This window comes from Panthera uncia, chromosome D1, assembly GCF_023721935.1.
Source record: "Panthera uncia isolate 11264 chromosome D1, Puncia_PCG_1.0, whole genome shotgun sequence".
In the NCBI taxonomy this organism is placed as follows: Eukaryota; Metazoa; Chordata; class Mammalia; order Carnivora; family Felidae; genus Panthera; species Panthera uncia.
The window spans coordinates 64,789,747-64,809,951 of record NC_064808.1 but is presented as its reverse complement, the minus strand read 5'-3'; positions in this window follow the sequence as shown (position 1 = coordinate 64,809,951).

The following is a 20,205-nucleotide window of genomic DNA, read 5'->3' as shown; positions in this document are numbered from 1 at the left end:
TACTAGGAAGTCTGCTAGAGCTACAGCTATATGGGAGTCCCAAGAGAAGGGGGCAGCAAACTGTTCCCTCTGAACTTGATGCCAGAAGCCACTACTATAGTAAGGGGACACATGTGATAAAACAAAAGGTTGGTGCCAGGTAGCTCTTGATGCAACAAACATTTCTTTGGTGCCAAGTACGAAAATAAGTAAGATCCAGGCTCTGACCTTGGACTCACTAGCCAGCAAGAGAAGGAAGCAAATAGACACATACTACAAAATAGCAAGTCCTTTTGTAGAAGTAAGGATAATGGTAAGAATGACAGGGCCTGTTAATGGGCAATGATCTGTTAATTCGCCATGTCTATTATGTACATTCATTACTTGATTAGATCCTCCTAATGATCCTGTAAGGGAGATACTAGTCTGTTACCAATTATAGGTGACTAAGGGTCAGAGAGGTTAAGTGATTTGGCAAACGTTGCACAGCTAGCCAAAGAAATATAGTCACCTTGGGAAAGTGATTTATGGTAGGTTCTTCTCTTGCTTCTTTTCTCAAATAAATATTTATGAAAATCCAGTTATACTTCAGATGCTATATATAAAGATGATTGATCCATAGTCCCTACCTTTGAAGAGTCCACAGCAAATGAAGAGGAATTGGACAGATATGATAGTCCCTGAGATTCACTGTGAAGTGAGATGAGGTAAGCATCACAGAAAACTGTACTTTCAAAAACTGTAAGGGTTAAAAGTTCCGTGGGGTAACTGGTGGTGACAGTGGTAGAGAGGAGAGCTTTGGGTCTCCAGAAGGGAAAGTACACAGGTTCATATTATGGCTTGTGGATATAATGTAGCATGTTGCTGAAGCTACAAGGCACCACTTCATATTCTATAAAGGAATCATCCAGGTTTATATACATAACCCTCTGCAAACAGAGAAACTGGGTCATAATTATTACTGGATGTGTATGAGGAAATTAAGGCTAGATATTTGCAGAATGGTCCAGGTGTAAAACTTCCACTACCAGTGCTGAGAGAAACAGTAAGCTACTAATTCCCTCATTCTCTCCCTCAGTTGTAGCCCACCCTTTTGTTGTATCCAAGAGCCAAGATAATGCCTTGACACAGAGATAATTTCCCAAGACCCAAGTGGAAACATGCACTATGATGTCTCTTGAGTGAAGAGGACTTAAAGTATCCTGGTGGGACTATAACTGAGGGGCAACATAGTCTCTCTTGAATGTATAATGTGTTTACTTCTGGCAGCATAGTAGAAGCAGAGAACTCACAAATGAGAGCAGGCCCGGGTGAGGACAGTCAGGGTGGCCACACAAGAAACAGTCTAAAGAACTTGACATACTTACCTAAAAGAGAGGATGGTGAGTTAATAGAAAAGTCATTGGTCAAGGTGAGAATAAGGAGACTAATTACTGGCTTCAAATAGCTGACCGTAAGGAGACCTTGGCCTTGTTCTGTTGATTCCAGAGTTTGAAAATGGAAGTTACCAAGAGTCTCATTTCAATTTAATACAAGATGGAGTCTTGAGTTAGAATTGAAACTGTTGTGTATTTCCACGTACATGTTACAGGTCTCGAAACATCTCATCTCTGGTTATTGAAAATTTAAGGTCAGATTCAATAATAGCTTACCATTATTCTGCACTATGTAGTTAAGCACACTGACTCTTGATTCAGACTATCTGGGTTTACATCTGTGTTCTCCCAGTTGCTTGAGTAAGCCACCTAGTCTCTTAAGCTTCAGTTTCCTTATCTATAAAATGGGTGTAATAATAATAAATATCTTACAGGGTAGTTAAAAGATTTAAATGAAATAATGCCTGTTATTTTTATTAGCATATATACTTAAAAGAGCCATAACGATAAGCTGTACTCCATTTTATCTCAGAAAACCTTTACTTTTTCCTGTCGTTAAGTAGTGTTTGTGTAATTCTGGATGTATTACTTCTGTTACGGAGGGAGGACTGATATCTCACCCTTGATGCCAAGATGTTCAGTAAAGCCCAGATCCAGAAAACCTTTCAAGTGTTCATAGGAACATGTTATATTTCATATGACAAATAAACATGGAAACCTCCAAAGCCATGTTGAAGGCAAAGGTCACTCCTCTTCCATATCCTGGTAAATCTTGCACTACTTGAGATGGTCACAGTTGGTTGGAATCTGGAATTAGTTCAGGCTATTGGCATTAGGTAAGAGACATGTAGATTCTTGATATGATAGAAATTGGAACTTAAAAGCATTGGGATATTTTCTTAGGTGGGAAAAAGGGTTTTTGTGACTTACACAAGCTTTAGGAAGGTATAATCTGGTGAGCTGGTGTGGAGATGTCTATAACTTTCTGCCATGGTCATGAGAGCACCTTGAAAGCTGAAAACTGTGAGCCAATCCAGTCTCTAAACTTTTCGTGTGTTTTAAGACTTCAAAGCGTCATGATTACAAATATATAAGTTTTAATGCCAGTAATGACAGAGTGGTCACAATTACTGTTAAATTGTGTAGAATATCCCTGTTAATATGAGTAGAGATTTTTAATATATACCCCAAAGGTCTTAGAAGGAAGATAAGTAAAAGATGGGTTCACCTAGAAGAATGATGGCCAAGATGATTATGAAAGCAGTGACAAAACATTAGTAAGAAGCATAAAAAGATTTGAGTAAGGAAATGTTTCATGTTCCTAGAAAAGTAAACATTATAAACACATCATTTCTTTCCAATATGAGGCATTTGTGTGCTTGTATGTTTGTTTGACTTTTGTTGTTGTTTCTTGATCTTTATGATAGTCCAATCAGAAATAACAGAGGAATGGGAGATATAGGAGAGTTAAGGAAGTAGATTTAACAATGATTGGCAATTAATTGGATGTGTGGACTAAGGGAGAAAATCTAGAATAATGCACTGGCTTCTGTCTCAGGAGACTAGTTGGATTATCGTGGCTTTCACTGCCCCAGGCAGAAAAGGATAAAGAACAGGTTAGATGAGGAAGATGATAAAACAAGCTTTGGCATTTGAAATCAGATGATCTGTGAAATGTGTAAGGGAGGGTATTTTAAAAAGCTGTGGCAGGCAAAGATCTAGAGCCGAGAAGATAGGTCTGGACTAGCATTATTAGACAATTTCAGCGCATAAAAGTCACATTAGAAACAATAGGTGTGGTCTAAGAGAGGAGAAAAGGACTGAACATTTAAGGAGATAATGGAGAAGATGACACCCTAAAGAAGATGGAGAAATAGCAGGCAGAGAGGTGGGGAATCAACTGGAAGAAAATGTTACCATGAAAATGAAGGCATTTAGAAGGACAATGTCAACAGAGCCAAATGTCTCAGGAAGATCAAGTTAAGATTATGTTTAGTTTCATGTAAATTGGCCCAAGGTCTTTGGAGAGCATTTTGATAGTATCGATCCCTAGTAATTCCATTTCTAGGGATTTTTCATGCATATATACTTCAACAAGTACACAAAAATTTTATCTACAAGGAAGTTTACTGCATCATAATTTGTTATAGCAAAAGCTAAAAATAGCCCATCAATATGTGACTGATTAAATATACCATTGTAGTTTATCTACACAGTGGATTGTAATACACCTATTAAACACTGAGCTCAATATGTAGTCATGGGGAAGTCCTCTGAAGCACATTATTTCAAAAATAAATAAAAATACAAGAGACTACAAGTCACAATTTAGTGAGAGGTTAAGCAAGCAAGAGCCTGCTTGTTTCCTGGCCTCAAGTCTAGATCTGCTCCTTATAAGTTTTAGAATATTGGGAAGTTTCTTAATTTCCAGTGCCTCTCTTTGGATGAATACTCCTGTTGTCCCATGCTTTTCTGAACCTTCTACCTCTAAATAATGGTACTCCCTCAATTCAGTAATTAAAATGTCCAGTGTTTCAATAATAGTCTCAATTCAGTAATTAAAATGTCCAGTCTCATGCCGGAACTCCCTTATCCACAATAGATACATTTTGTATTTGGTAATTAGGAAGTCATCGGTGATCTCCCCCAGGTTATTTCAGGGAAGTAGTAAGGGAGAGCCCAACTGCAGTGGGAGAAGGAAGGAGTGAGAAGCTGGTAAGGGATGGAATAAGTGTAGGTAGACTTTTGGAGCAATCACCAAGGGAAAAAGTTACAAGAGAGGAAAGAGATGTGTTTAAAGAAGTGAGGTTGTTGAGGAAGTGGGAAAGGACAGGTGGGACTCAGCCTGGAGTTCAGCAGTTTTGGAATACAGGCTACTAGAATGCATACACTTAGAGCCCCCACATAGGGAAAATCTATTGGAAGCTAAGAGGGTTCCTGCTTGATGCCTCCTAGTTGCTCCCTACAGGAGAGAGGAGATGATGCTAGGGGCTTAGAGAGTGTGGTGGTGGTTGGGATAGTCTGAAGAAACGAGAAAGTTGAGCTTCCTAGGGACACACCTTAGAATTTCTGAGCTGCTTTAAGAGCAAATTTGAGTTTGGAGTTCAGGGGTTAACAAAAGCTCCAGATCCATGTGGTTCTGTGATTTTTCCTTGGAAGCCTGAGAAGCAGGTTTGCAGGCATAGAGCATACCTTCCGGGCCAGGCTGCAGGCTGTCTCAGAGGAACCTCAACACCAAACGAAAGGGCCAAAGATGAGATCTGCTCCCTCATCACTGTTTGGCTGCAGGCTAGTTCTAGAAGGCAGCACAGTCTATCAAAAAGAAGAATATTTTGTATAATTTCCTTTTGAAAAAACAGACCTTGATTTCCCTGTTTAAAAACATAATACAAACACTCACTAGCTCAACAAATCACAGCCACTGTGAGTGACTTTATACATTAGCACCTAATTCATCAACACGCCAATCTAAACACTTGGGTTTCTTTATTTAATATGTGGCGTTCTCACCACCCTCTTCATTATGCTGCCTTTCTCCTTCGCTCCTAATATCTACCCCCTAAGGCTTTATTCTATAGGATGTTGAGTTGGTCCCATTATAGAAAATGAGTATTTTCTGTTGAGTATCACAATTCATTTTGATGCTTTATTATAACCTTTTTTGAAAGTAGGATATTTGTCCATTGTGACATTCTATTAAAAAAAAACGACTGCTACTAGGGAATTAACTATTTTTTTCATCAGAGAATCCTTAACAGTCCTATTCTAGAGCTTAAAGGTTTTTGCAATTCTGGAATAGATGACATTACTCAAGATTCGGGAAGAAAGCAAAGAACGAAGTCTGCAAAGAAAGATGGTCCAGATGCAAAGCTTATCCAAGCTGAGTATTTTGTGGTTACAAGCTTGAGTCACAGGAGGAGAAACCAAAGAAAATCCTAAGTGCCTGCTTGCAAAAATTTACTTTTATTAACTTTGGTTGCTTTAGAAAATATAATAATTTATTCATGAAAAATTATCATTACCCAGAAGTGAGGCAGTGTGGCATAATAGAGAAAGAAATGAAACAAAATAAAATGGCAGTCAAGAACCTAGAGTCTTTCCCTTGGATTTCAATTTGTCATAAACATTTCACTGGTTTTGGACTGGGAAGAACTGGCATTTATTTTGAATCCACTCACCTATGGCCAAACACTCTTGCATACATGTGCCCTTTGCACTAATAACAAAGTAGGTTCCTGATAACCAAGATAACATAAACCAGTGTGTTTCCTCCTCTGTGCAGTGAGGAGGTGAAAATCCATCTCTAATATCCCTTTTAGTCCTCACATGTGTATCTTCTATTCTCAAGGTGGTTGTCAGATAAAGGGCCAAATAAGATAACTGAAGTAGAATAGCATGGTTTTGGCAACAGAAAGCTCTTGCTTCTGATTTACTTCATATTCTTACTAGCTGTGTTACCTTGGGTAAGTTATTTAAGCTCTATGGGCCTCATTTTCTTCATCTGTAAAGGAGGCTAATAACTCCTACTTTATGGAATTGTGACTATGAAATGAAGTAGTCTATGTCAAGCACTGAGCATCATAACTATGATATAGCAGAGGCTAATAAATGGTATGTATTATTAATATCAATAACCATACGACTGAAAGGTACAAAGGTGCATGTAGTATTTGCTGCATATAGAAATAATTTCACTGTATATTCACACCTAATTTTGGTAATAAAATGCTAGCAAGTCTATTGGTTGGCATTTTCTGTCCCCCAAATATTGTTCACACCTCTACAACAGAGGTCATCATACTGAATTGATATTATTTGTTTATGTCACACACTGGATGTGAGCTCTCACCTGCAACTTATTTAAGACAATTTAGTGAACACCTAATGAGTTCTCAAGGAGACTATGATCTAATGGCTGCTTCACATCCTTTAGATATTAATAAAGATTTTTTTTAATGTTTAGTTTTGAGAGAGAGAGAGAGAGATCATGAGCAGGGAGGGGCAGAGAGAGGGGGAGACACAGAATACGAAGCAGGCTTCAGGCTCTGACTTGTCAGCACAGAGCCTGACACGAGGCTCGAACTCATGCGCCATGAAATCATTACCTGAGCCAAAGTAAGAGGCTTAACTGACTGAGTCACCCAGGTGACCCATGAGATTTTTAATCATTAATATAACAGTGAATGAATAGATGAATAAAATTTATCCTGGAAATTTTTTCTTTATACAGGCCAAAATTTTCACTGTCAAATTTACTGAAATGTCTTGGATTTGGTTACTGCTTATCTGTCTTTTATATATTTCCTTGAATAAATTATAACCAAATATTATCACCTATTTCATAATACATATTAATTTTGTGGGGTGCCTGAGTGGCTCAGTTGGTTAAGTATCCGACTCTTGATTTCAGCACAGATCAAGGGAGATCAAGCCCGCTTGGGATTCTCTCTTTCTCTCTCTCTCTCTGCCCCTCCCCTGTGCATATGTTCTCTGTGTCTCTCTCTCAAAATAAATATTTTAAAAAACATATTTTGTGATGATCATAGCTACATCTAGAGAAGGCATTATTGGCATCATTTATTTAGGTACAGGTGTACAAAGAATTGTTCTGGCCAAAACGTTCCCTTCTGCTGTTTCTTCAACTGGCAAAATTGTACTTACCCTTAGAAGTACAGTTAAAATGTATCTCCTATGTGAAGCTTTTCTCAGTTCATTCAGGCAGAAATACTTGTTCCTTTCTTTGTGCTTTTATAGTTCTTTTCATGCCATCAATACATACAACATTTACTTACATATGTTACATATAGTCAGTATGAGTTATATATTAATAATATGTGTTATAAATGTCTCTGGAATTTATCAATTTGTATTTACTTTTTAATATGATCTGTTTCATTTTCTCCATACCTGCACACACAGGTCACACACAAAGACATACTCTGTGAGCCCCACAATGATAGTGTGCCTTAATTACAACTTATTCTGCTAATGTGTGAAGGAAGAATGCCTTCCCATTAGATATCTGTCAGATGATATTTTGCATCTCGGGGCCTAGCATAGTGCTTATCACATATACATGCAGTAAAGGCTTGATGATTTTAATTAAACCAAAGCTTCAGTGTATAATACTCATCAGGGATTGACTAATAGATTTACTTTTGGTTTTTCCTTTTCTGAATGTAAAATTCTGTGCTCTGAGGCTTTTGGTGTTAGTTGTTTTCAAACTAACCTTGTTTTCAAACTAAATTCTGGGCCATTGGTTTCCAGGAAGGTGTTTATATATCATAAAGCATAGGATTCTGGTTGTTTCTGTCAGACTGAAGCATCCCAGTGGTTCATGCTGTGCCTGTCTCCTGAGTGATGAGAAGTCTGCAGAAGTTATTCTGGCCCCCTGCCTGGTCCTGACAAAGATATCAAGTAAACTCCAAAGAATTTAGGTCCAAAGAAGTTGTCAAGAAGCTGCTTGCTTTGCTTATCCACAGACACCGTCTTAATTGCCAGCTTCTATAAGCAACTGGCATCCTTTATTCCTGTCTGATTCAAATGCTTTTGACAACTCTCTTTTTTCATTTACAGCCACGGAGGTGGTCAAACCCTGTGTCAAGTGATCTATGCTGAGTTATTTGCACTTAAAGAACCTGTAGTTTGGGAGAAAGAAGTTATTTTTCCCATCTACTATGTGCATAGATTATCTGAAATCATAAAGTCACCGCAAGCCTGTGATGGTTAGAGCATACATAGCATTTCCTTACCCTCATCCTGCGGGTTCTTAAGGACCATAGCTTTGTTTTCTGTAGAAAACAAAGCAAAACAAAGCAACAGTAACAAAGCTTTAGAGATTTCAGAGCTGACACTGTTGTAAATTTTTAGGAAGATGTCTCATACTGGTGTCTTTGTGGAAGAAATAGGGCAAATTGTCATTATCATGTGTTTTTCAGGGTGTTGTTTTGAATGGTGGGAGCTGGACTTCCTATGTTGATCTCTGGGATGGAGACACCCTCACTGGAGACATGTTCTACTGGAGCACATGCAATGAATAAATAAATAAATAAATCATAGGAAACTTTCACCTCCATTGTTCACCACTCTATATAGAGACGCTACTAAATGTAATTGTGGGTATTCACTTTCTGACTTATCTTTGTGTAAAATGGGAACTTTTTTTTAAAGTTTGTTTATTTGGAGTAGGGGGGGGAGTGGGGCGAGAGAGAGAGAGAGAGAGAGAGGGAGGGAGGGAGGGAGGGAAGGAATCCCAAGCAGGCTCCACACTGTCAGCACAAAGCCCAATGTGGGGCTGGAACTCACGAAACTGTGAGATCATAACCTGAGCCAAAACCAAGAGTCGGACTCTTAACCAACTGAGCCACCCAGGCACTTCTAAAGTAGGAACTTTTCTTAAATTCTCAAAAGAGCGGAGGTACAATCTGCTCGTGAAGCTTAAGGCAAAAATAAGTAATCTTCATTTAGGCCCTATTATGTAGCAGTGTGTTAATGGTTATTTTACATGTATCATTTCATTTGACCCTTAGATAAAACAACAGGAAGTAGGTATTATAAATCCCCATTTTACTGATTGTTTCTGTCAGAAACAATTTTACTGATAGTATTTTGAAGTTCAGAAAGGTGCAAAAGTTTGTCCAAGAACACCTTTAGTACTGTGAGAGCAGGGGTATGAACTAAGCCTGTCTTCTTCCAAAGCCAGGTCCCTCTTTTTTTTTCTTGACTGCTCCCTCCTTATCTAGTTTTGAAAGTAGAAGTGCCTGGAGGGTAAGCTCGTGGTTTTGAAGCTGGTGGGTAAATTTTCCATCCTAGGATATTAACTCTCTTAATGCAACTCTGTAGGGGTGAAGATAATCAAGAATTTGCTGCAGTATGATTTTCTTGTAAACGAAAGCTCTGTGTTTCCTTAGCACCGCAGTTTTCACATTCAAGCCAAGTTGTATGGGGTGACACAGTGGCAAAGTATGAGGGAGGCCTCGTGATCCACAGCTCCTGCTTTATCTATGCCTTTTTCAGATGCCCACATAACCCTCATTGTTTTGTACCTAGACAAATGAAATGATTCTTTTTCTACTCCCTCCATTTTGTTTCCTGGTCTACTTTAAAAAATTACTTTATTCCAGTAAGACTTCTTACAGATGCTTTTTGGTGCTTTCCCACCCTACATTTTCAAGGCACTCTGAAAGAAAACTTCACCAAAGAAGTGAAGGTAATCTGCAGGAGGAAGAAGGAACTTCTTTCATCCTGGGACCTGCTCACAGGGATATGAAGTCCTCTTTCTTCTGAACTAGGTTGAATGTCACTCTAGGTGAAAACAGTGGGTAGCCTTAGTGTGTACAGATGGGCTTTCTATGAAACCTCCTTGGCTCTCAGGAAAACTCAGGAGTTGTTTTCTGAGTCTTAATATAATTGCACCTATACTACAGTAAGCCAGTTAATGAGGAAGCAAACACTCAACCTTTAGAAATAGGCAGATTTGGGTTCAAATTCCTAATCTACCACTTACTGGCTGGGTATCTCTAGGCAAGATACTGACCCTGTGAGTTTATTTGCTCACTTAAACTCTGGGCATGATTGGCAACGTGTGTGGATGGTTGGAAGAATTAGAGGTAGCATATGTAAACTACTTGGCACAGTACCTCAATACATAGTAGGGCTTTAACTCCTGGTTGCTCTTTCGGTTATTATTCTTGTCATATTTAAGGAACAGCTGACATTGGTTATGAGAAGCAGCCTTCAGTGCTCTTTGGCTCTAAAAATATTTTTTATGTGGCTGTTCCAAGTGATGAAGGGAAAGTTGAGAGCGTGTAAGCTATTCTTCTACATAGAAATGTTGACTTAACACACAAACAAAAACTCCAAAGTGTCCAGTGCTGTAACGTGGTTCTCAAGGTATATGTGGGACTCATGCTTTGAAAGAGATGATATTCTCCCCCATTTGGAGAGACAGCCTTTCATATTTCAGGGAATAATAATTATGTAAGACACTTTATGGCATACAATGAGATTTCACTAATGTACATTATGAATTTTCCTACAAGCAAAATCAGGCTTTAGCATTGCAGGTGAGGAAATTAAGGTAACACACCTGGGAAGTATAGAGCCAGGTCGTTAGACTCTACATCCTATGCTTAAGCTGCTTATATAATGATTATAACTGCTCTGTTTCAGAAGGGAGAAGTTACAGAAGCTGTGCTGGTTGTTTTGGTCTATGAAGATTTCCTTGAGAAAAGTTATAGCTTTAGTGAATTCATGTAAAGGGCCCAGGAGAGCAGGCCTGCCAGGAAAGACTGCTTTCACAGTGTATCCACCTCTTTCTTTCTTTCTTTCTTTCTTTCTTTCTTTCTTTCTTTCTTTCTTTCTTTCCTTTTCTTTTCTTTTCTCTTCTTTTCTTTCTTTTCTTTCTTTCTTTCGTTTCTTATTTTTTTTAACATTTATTTATTTATTGAGAGACAGAGCATGAGTAGGGGAGAGGCAGAGAGAGAAGGAGACACAGAATCTGAAGCAGGCTCCAGGCTCCCAGCTGCAAGCACAGAGCCGGACGCGGGGCTCGAACCCAAAAACTGTGAGATCATGACCCAAGCCAAAGTCGGATGCTCAACCGACTGAGCCACCCAGGTGCCCTATCTCATTCTAGCCCTTAATTAACTTGCAAAGTCTCAGAAGTGCCAACCAGTTATGTACCCAGAGTTGCACAGAGAATCTACCTTAAAATGTGTTAACAGATGTATATGTAGTGATAAAAAAGAAATCGATTTAACTGTGGCCAGAGCCTGAACAGAGGGGAAGTAAGTTTAGAATGCAGGATATTTCATTTTCTTTAACCACCAGCTTGGACTGTCTTCCTGGAGAGACAAAGAAAAAAATATGACTGCATTATTTTAAGTACTCTTCTTCATGCAGGTCATTTATTTTAATTCTTTTTATATAGCTAAATCAATCTGTAGTTGCTCTCTGGTCTTTCTTGATAGAAAAAGAGGTCTCTGCCTTTCCTTTTTTCTTTGTATCATTTCTCAGGTCTGTTACAAGGTTGCACACATTTACAGATAGTTCAATACATTATATTTAAGAAAAGCACTGAATCTCTCCCTCTCCCTTTATACCTCACGTCAGAGAGGTAAAACTATGTGGAGTGAGGGACCAGTGAAGTCTAGTAGTGGATTGCAGATGCCACAGCAGGCAGGCACATATTCTTTTTTCTGCTTTATTGTTGATGGATCCTATCATTCTTTATTCTTATCTGCTTGCCCTCATGATTGTAACAACAGAAATGTAGACATTCTCTCTTATTCCCTCATTGTTTACCCAGGACTTAACGCACTGTTTGGTACACAGTAGGTACTCAGTATGAAATCTTTTCGATCTATAAATGATTGCAGAAAGTTATTTAAAGCGTATCTCTTTTTATAACCTTATAAAAGTTCTCATTGTATTGTAACATTTATTTTGACTTTGTTTATACCCCATATAAATTTATTCCTATGCAATTTAGGTAGAAAAATTTTATGTATACAAGGTTGCAGGGGTTGGATTTTATTAACTGTAAGAATTATTCTTAGGACTTTGCCACATTAGTTGTTGAATAAATATGACCACTGTTAATTTGATATTCAATGAAGGAAGTTTAGTGGTAATTTAGGATTCAATTTTAGTTGTTCATTTTCCTATAAGAAACTTAAAAGGAATCAGTCTTTGTTAACACACCCACCCCATCACACATAATTTCATTCTTTGACAAAAATTGACATTTCTACTTCTCCTAATCGGAACTGGTATTTACTTAATCAAGTGCTATGTAGAATTTATTATTTGCAAGTAATGTTCTAAGAATTTTACAGACATCGAACTAATTTAATCCTCATAACAGCCCTATGAGTTAGCTACTATTATTATGCACAGCAAGATTAAGCTTTTCCTCAAGGTCATACAGCAAGGAAGAAGTAGAATGGAGAGTCAGAGTTTCTGACCATGAGGTCTTGCTCTTTTGTTTCTTTTTAAACATGCATTTTAAAACATGCTTCCTCACTGAAGAAGTACCCAGGGGAGATGAGTAAAGGCCAAGCTCACATATAGGGGTACACAAGTCTGGAACACTCCACACTTGCTGACTCCTTCCTGGGAATGTGCAGCTTGTTTCATCACGTGCAGACTTTGAGTTGGTTTAAGGGTGGGTTCAAAAGGCTGCCTTCAAAGATCAAAGTGAGGGGCAGCTCAGAAGGGCATCTCAGAGAGGAATCAATAGCAGCTAATAATAGCTAATATTTATTGAGTGCTTACTATGGGTTAGTCACTCTTCTAAATACTTCCTATGAATTAACTTATTTCCTCAATGTGATCCTTTAACAAAAGTATTATTACCTTCATTTTACATATGAAGGTTGAGACACAGGGAAGTTAATAATTTGGTAAAAATGGGCAGCTTAGAGGCAGAATCTGGGGTTTACATGGAGGGAGTATGTGCTCTTAACTACTGTACTCTGGTCTCAAGGCCAAGAGACCTTAGACCTCAGACGGCTCTGCCACGTCAGCCTGTTGTCATTTCAATTTCCCCATCTGTTTTCCCATAGAGGAAAGTGATCACATGTCATACTTAAAGAATTGAAAGTTCATAGGCTTATCTTCAGGAAATTAATAGAATGGGGTATGATGAGGAGACTCCACTGTCAGGCTGGAGGGAAGAAGAAACCCTGGGGAGGAAGAATGGTGAGCATTCTTGGATAAAGAGACAGACTGAGTCAAGGAAGAGATTGAATATCCAGCTGTAAGAGAGCTCAGAAAGCAGGTCTGGCTCTCAGGAGGGCCACTGGCATTGAGCAACCAAAGGTCTATCTACAGCCCTCAGTACACAAGGCAGCCAGCCTAGAAATTCAGGTGCGTTGGGTTTTAGTGTCAGTAATTAGCCCTGTGAGTTCATCAGTGCCCTGGAAATGTCAAATGCTTCTATATACAATTTAAAACTTTGAGGTCAAGCAAGCCTTTATAATAAACATTAAAACTGTCAATGTTATAAGTTACCAGCAGCTATTATTTGTTTATGCCTTATTTATAGAATCCTTAATGATTCCTTGGTCTTACACAATAAAGATAATCAAAAGGTCACTTTTTAGCTAAAGGCAGATATCTGGAATATGCTCCAATTATACTGTCATTTTTGAAACATGAAAAAATAGGTTCAGTCCAAAACAAAAAAATCAATGAAACAAAAACTATGGGCAGTTGAACAATTTCCAAAAATGATACTCTTTCTTAGATTATGGTATAATGTGTCAAAAATGAGCAACTTTCTCCAAATGCTGGGGTCTTGGATGCAGCCATTACAATATTGGTGTATTGAGGGGGAAGCACACACAAATAGGAAGAACTTATGCTTGATAGAATAACTAAACTAAGCTAAAGACTAAAGCTGGTTATATTCATACAGGTGTGATCTGAGATCACACTGGGTAGTCTCAGATTTTGTCATTGGTCCTCAGGTTGTATGTTCCTGAAGTAGTAATGGAGGTTATCTTCAATATTTCAGTATAAATATATAACATGTTCATGATAACATCCAACCAAGGTAATGAAGGCATTAAGCTTTATCTAGGAATTCCAGTAGTGCAACACCAATGGCATACTGATCAAAAAACCCGAGGTTGCTGAACACACACATGTGTACATGTGCAAACATGATAACAAATTACTTCTTAAGATAAAAACAGTCCTATGTTGTGATAAATTATGGAGTCCTGAAACATTCGATTTACTCTGTCCTTTATAGTTCATACTATAGTTCTGTAATTAATTTTAAGCTAAATTTTATAATGATCAAGTGTGAACATTGGAGCCAGTTAAAGAGGTTCATATGGCAGCTCTATCATTTTGTTGCTTTTGACATCAAGTGATAGCTCATCTTAAATTATTTGAGTCTGAACTTCTTCCCTTGCAAAAATGATGATGATGCTTAAATTATGAGGTAGCTAAGGGATAGCACCTGGCATATAGCAGATACACACTAAATGCTGATTTAATTTCTCCTATCCATCCTGTCAATGGTACTGTTACCAACTGAATTTTAGTGAAAATAAAATTATTTATATTTGCTTTTCACCTCTTAGTTTGGACCAAGAATACACATGGACCATGCATGAGGTTAAACAAAGGTCACATCAGATGTCATTCATTATGTTCTGTTCATTTTTATTACCCCTGTTGAAATTGCTTTTTTGTAATCTGGCAAGATTTCAAGACAGTGGTTTGAACAAGCATATCTAATATTGAATCAAAATGAAAGTGGAGGTTAAAGCTGTTAAATCAAAGATGAAATCAGCCAACCAGGCAAAGAGATTTCCATTCAGCTCTCCAAGGCAAACATAAGGTTGAGAAACCAGACACAATGCAATGCAGTTAAGAAAACCACTGATGTCATTACCAGAGGCTAAAAGAACTTCATATACACATGTTTTGAATTTTTAACTTTTTCTAAACCTCACAAAAACTTGAAGTTTTCCTAGGAAATTCTACAAGAATCGAATTTCTACCTCTTACTTGGGCCAGGGGTGCCGTGTTCCAAATGCATGCCGTGCATTGTAAACCAGAAGCTACACACCAAAAATCATCTTGGGCCACGTGGACCTCAAACCTAAACCAGAGTAAAATCCCAAACCACAACAACAGGGGAGGTGTCTGGAGAGTAGTGTCTGGCACTTTTGCCTTTGGCACTTCTTTGCTCTGAATCCAGACTTCCCCTCAACAAGAACAGATGAAGTCATCTTGCTCTGCCTGTAGTCTCTCTTAGATCCCAAGCAGCTGGCCTTGCCTCTGTCTGCCCCCTCCAGTGTTAGATTTTAAGTTTTCATGTTTGTTTAATCACCTGCTCTTTCAGAGGTCCATGTGAATTCATTTCAATTCACTGGGCATTTATCAACTGTCTTCTCTGGGTTAGACCCTATGGTAGATACTGAAAATTCATCTTGTTCAAAGTCATGGCCACTGCACTTTTCTGAAGTGGCTCACTGTCCAGAAGAGCCAGGTAATCAAACAGTCATTCAGTTCAGTATGAACTATGCCATAACAGAGATATGAACCATGTGTTATGTTCAGAGAAAAGAGTTCTTCCTGAGCTTGGAGGTGTTAGGAACTCTTTGTATCTTCCATTATAATCTTTGTAAAGGATGCTTTTTGGAAACCTTCTCTAAATGGCCTTGTTTGACCCCTCCCCACCCTTGTGGGGCTTGTCCTCTGGTTTTCAAAGCCCAATGGAACCTTCTCCATTTGAGCACTAACCACACTTCTGTCAACCTTTTCATTCAAGTGGGCACCCCTGAGACTAAGACCTGTGTTTTTAATTTCTTTTCTGTTAAAGTTTATTTATTTATTTTTGAGAGAGAGCTAGCAAGCCCACATGCAGGCTCTTCACTGTCAGTGCAGACAGACCGACTGAGCCACCCAGGTGTCCCAGAACTATGTTTTTATTTTCTTCTCTCAGTACCTGGCTATAGGAAATAGCATGTAGTAGTTTCTTAATAAATGTTAATTGTATGAATAAATGATGTGAAATTTGAATTTAGATTTACATAGTGAGTATGTGAAGTGTAAAAGTACAGGAAAGGCACTCCAGAGCAGGAAAATATTCTTTCCTCTGTCTAGAATAAAAAAAAAAACAAAAAACAAAAAACAACAAAACAAAACAAAAACTTGGGATTTTTGTAAGTCTGTTTTGTGCCTGGAACTACAATAAGAATCTTACAAATATTAGCTCTGAATATCAAAACAATTCTGCAAGGGAGATATTGTTCTCCACAATTGACAGAGGTGGAAACCCAGACTTCTAGGGGTTAAATGTGTTGACCAAGAATGTACGTCCAGTAGGTAGCAGAATCAGAATTTAAACCTTAATATTCTCAACAGTGTCTTAGCTATACTATTATTTAGCACTTCTGAAATCTGCATATGTGGAGTATAGATTATAGGCATTAAGATTTAAAGAGGACTGTGGGTATTCCCAAGCAAAATGAAATAGCATACTTTTTTACTGAACCTTCCAGAGTTTATGATGAATTCTCTGATGTGGGTATATTCAATATTGATATCACTATCAAAGAGAATATAGACTTCTAGACGTTTGGGCATATAAAAGAGGTTGTCAAGTATAGGTGTGTGCGTGTGTGTGTACACACACGTGTGTGCATGCATGTCAAGAATGTGATTTGGAGTACAATTTTGCAAGTCCTGGTGATTGCAATAATTTCTGTGCTGCTTTCCTGAAAGGCTCAGTAGCTGTATGTGAACCTTTAATTTTTACAACATGCACTGACATATGCCTCCCACTTAAACATTTAGCAAATGTCAACATAGTTTCTCCCCTGCCTTTAGCCTAAGCAGTGTCTGAGGTTTTCTCAAACCATGATGAAGCAGAGATTCTCTCCTTTTGTCACTGGCTTTTTACTTCTCATTTACTCTTTAATTAGGGAACACACTATCTATTGTTGACTGTCTCTCTTCTATGTGGTGGTAGAATATGGCAGCTAAGAGGACAGATGTTAGAAGCAGATGGAACTGACCTCAAATCCTGGCTCTTCCACTTTTTCAGTATGTGATACTGGGGGGAATTTCTTACCTCCTCTCAGTTTCAGTTTCCTCATATGTACAATGAAGAAGATGATGGTTCTTGAAGGAATTAAATGTGTGTGAAGACGTAATATAATGCTTGGAACATAATAAGTGCTCCGTTTATTTTTAACTTCACAGTTAAGGTCCTAAACAAAATAATGGTAAGGATGTGTAGTTGGAGGAAAGAAGAAAAAATAGCCTATACTTATATATTTATAATTCAAATCATCGAACTACCACATATGGATTAGGTATTAATTATGAGCAAGGTCCTCAACATTCTAAATGCTTCCATTTTCCATGCATGTCTCTATATTATTCACATGGCTCTTTAAGCATTTGCTGGGCAAGAAATCAAGACCATAGTGGATGTGGGGTTTATGTGTTAAAAGCCAAAGGTGGCAAAAGGCATCACTATTGGCTCCAAAGGAAGGTGAATGGTGAACACAGAAGGTCATCACAGAGGTAGCCCTGGCCTTCGTGCCAGTAGCTGTGCAGTCATCCTCATCACGTGGGCTGACGCATCCAGGCTGTGGGTTTTGAGTCTGAATGTGCTGACCGCGTGTCTATAATTTCTGCTGCCTGGGAAGAGCTACAGAAAACTTTTTTGGTTGTCATTTTTTTCTGAAGAACTTCTTAAGGAAACTAAAGCTTCTTTTTCTTTAGAGGATCAACTGCTTGTGCAGAGGCCCTGTCCATATCTTCTCTCCAGTGGCCCCTTGAATTACTCCATCCCTCTTAGGAGCCTCCAGATTGCTCCTGTAATCTTTCTCTATCACCTCTCCATTTCCTTGTTGGTTCTGAGGTTTTTCAGTATTTCTCCATTTTATCCTCTTACCCTGTTTCATTGAAAGGCCTGTGGAAGCAGATTAAGAGAAAAGTGGGCGCAGCTCAAACTCGGCATGCTTGTGGCACTGGAGCTCACTCAGCTTTGGCTCACACTGCAAAATCCAAAAAGCAGCCAGGGAAGGAGAATACCATTCACTTATTCATCTGACATATTTTTTGATGCTTTATTTGTGTCAGGTGCTTCACCAGTGAAGGGTGTCAAAATGGTTGAGGGTTGTTTTTTTTTTTTGTTTTTTTTTTGTTTTTTTTTTTTTTTTAACAAAAAAGATACTCAGAGATCATCTGAGAAGAAGAGACTGAGAATCACGGACATGACTGATCCAGTCATGGATCATCATCCAGCTGTCTACCCTACAGCTGACTAGAAGAAGTAAAGCGAGGTCTCAGACCCGGGCTTCTGAACTCAAATCTCCAGACACACTCCTTACATGTTTTTAAATGCTGAAGGTACAGATGCCTTGCATACAAATAAAAAAGTTGTGTAACATGTTTTGCTGTTTCATCTATCTGTCTATCATCTATCTGTCTGGATTTTTGTTTGTGTTCTTAGGAAAATATGGCTAAATGTGTCGGTGACTCTGACCTCCCTATTGCACAGCTTCAGTTACTGAGGTGAGGCCACAAGGTGTCCTGGAGTGACTTGCTTTTTATTATTTTTTTCACTTTTTCCTATTTAGAATTTCTTTTTTTTTTTTTATCCCACTTAGTCCAAACTATGACTCGAACAGTTGAGAAGAGGTGTGAGTGTGTGTATGTGTGTGTGTGTGATTTACTCAGCCCCTGAATCCCAAAGATAGCCCTTATGTTGTATGTCTCTAGTAAACAAGCCTGGTCCATAACTGACCAACCATCCATCCATCTGCCGTCATTCAACAACAATGAAAATGTATTGAGCATCTTCTCAGTAGCAGTCTTTGTATACATATATAATGAAGAATAAGAAACAGAGCGTACCTTTAAGGGACTTGTTTCTTAACAGATAATTACAATACAGGGTGAAAGAATAGTATGGTAAGCTTTTATACAATGTTGTGGGAAACCAGGGGACAGGCCTTTACTGATGTCTGGGGAGAGAGGAAGAAGAAATAGATAAGGAATATTTCCTGGAGTTAGTACTGGATGAATCTTAATGGATGAGGAGGTGATATTTAGGTTAAAAAAAAAAACGGTATATAGCAGGATGTAGGGTGGGTGGGAAGAGGAATAATATATCCCAGACATAGGAAACAATATAGGAAAGGCAAAGGGGAATGATGGTAATGACTAGTAGTTAAATGTGGATAAAATAAGTGATCTGAGGAAAAGAAGAGTTGCAGATATTGTTGGGAAAGATAGTCTGAAGCAGAGCAAGAAAAGCTTTGTATGCATGCTGAGGACTTTGAATTTTAGTCTAAAAACAAAGATGAACAATTGAAAGATTTCAAACAGTAGAGTAATTCAGTCAATTATACATTTTAGAAAAATTGTTCAAGCTGCAGTATGGAGAACTGATTGGAAGGAGTCCAGAACGATCATGGTTAAATAGCCCCACACTTTCTTTAAATGGCTACACTGTTCATGTACATAGATCATAAACATTATCATTTGAATTCTATGTAGCTAAGCCTTCCTTTTTCAATCTCAAGAGCAGAGTTCTTTTTGAGGCTCAGGAGCTTGCCCATGAGTGGAAAACTGGAATTGCTGAATTATTCCATAGTTACTGATTTATGAAGAAAGTGTACATTTACTCTGTTCTTTTGTGAATCGGCAAAGACCTTTATTACCCAGACAGAACCTTGCCTGCAGTGAAACTAGGAGAGGTAGAAATTTGAGAGCATTGTTGTTTTCTGAACCAGGAAGAACTTTAAAATATGACCACATTTCTAGTAGCATCCAAAAAGGTTAAGGGAGAATCCCAACCTGCAAAGCCTGAAATGAAGCTCCAGTTAGTAAATATTTTCAACATTTGCCTTCAAGGATGGCTTAACTGGGTTAGAAGAATGATCTGAAAATTCTTAGATGATCTGTCTCCACTGTTAGCTATGATTCCATGAGTAGAAGTTGGAGAACTTCAAACTCAAATATGACTTCAGGTTGTCACCTTACTATTGTAAATGTTTCTTTTAGCAATATTTGTAAAATGGGATTGAATCTATATGCTCTAAGGCATCCCTTCCTTTTCAGGGAGGCTGACTCAGAAAGGGAACACTCTTCTTTTGCTAGGTCAGCTGATCTCAAAACTAGAAGCTTCAATAGAGTTCCCTATTTACAATAAATTTTTCTTCAAATATGATAAAATAACCCTAAATTTTAAAGATACTATTTTGGAGGGTTAGAGTTACTTCTGTGGAATGATCTAGGAGAATGTGTCTGGTTCTGTCCTGGAAAAGAAGGAACATTGACAGGATTTACTGAGTCTCTGCTGTTCTTG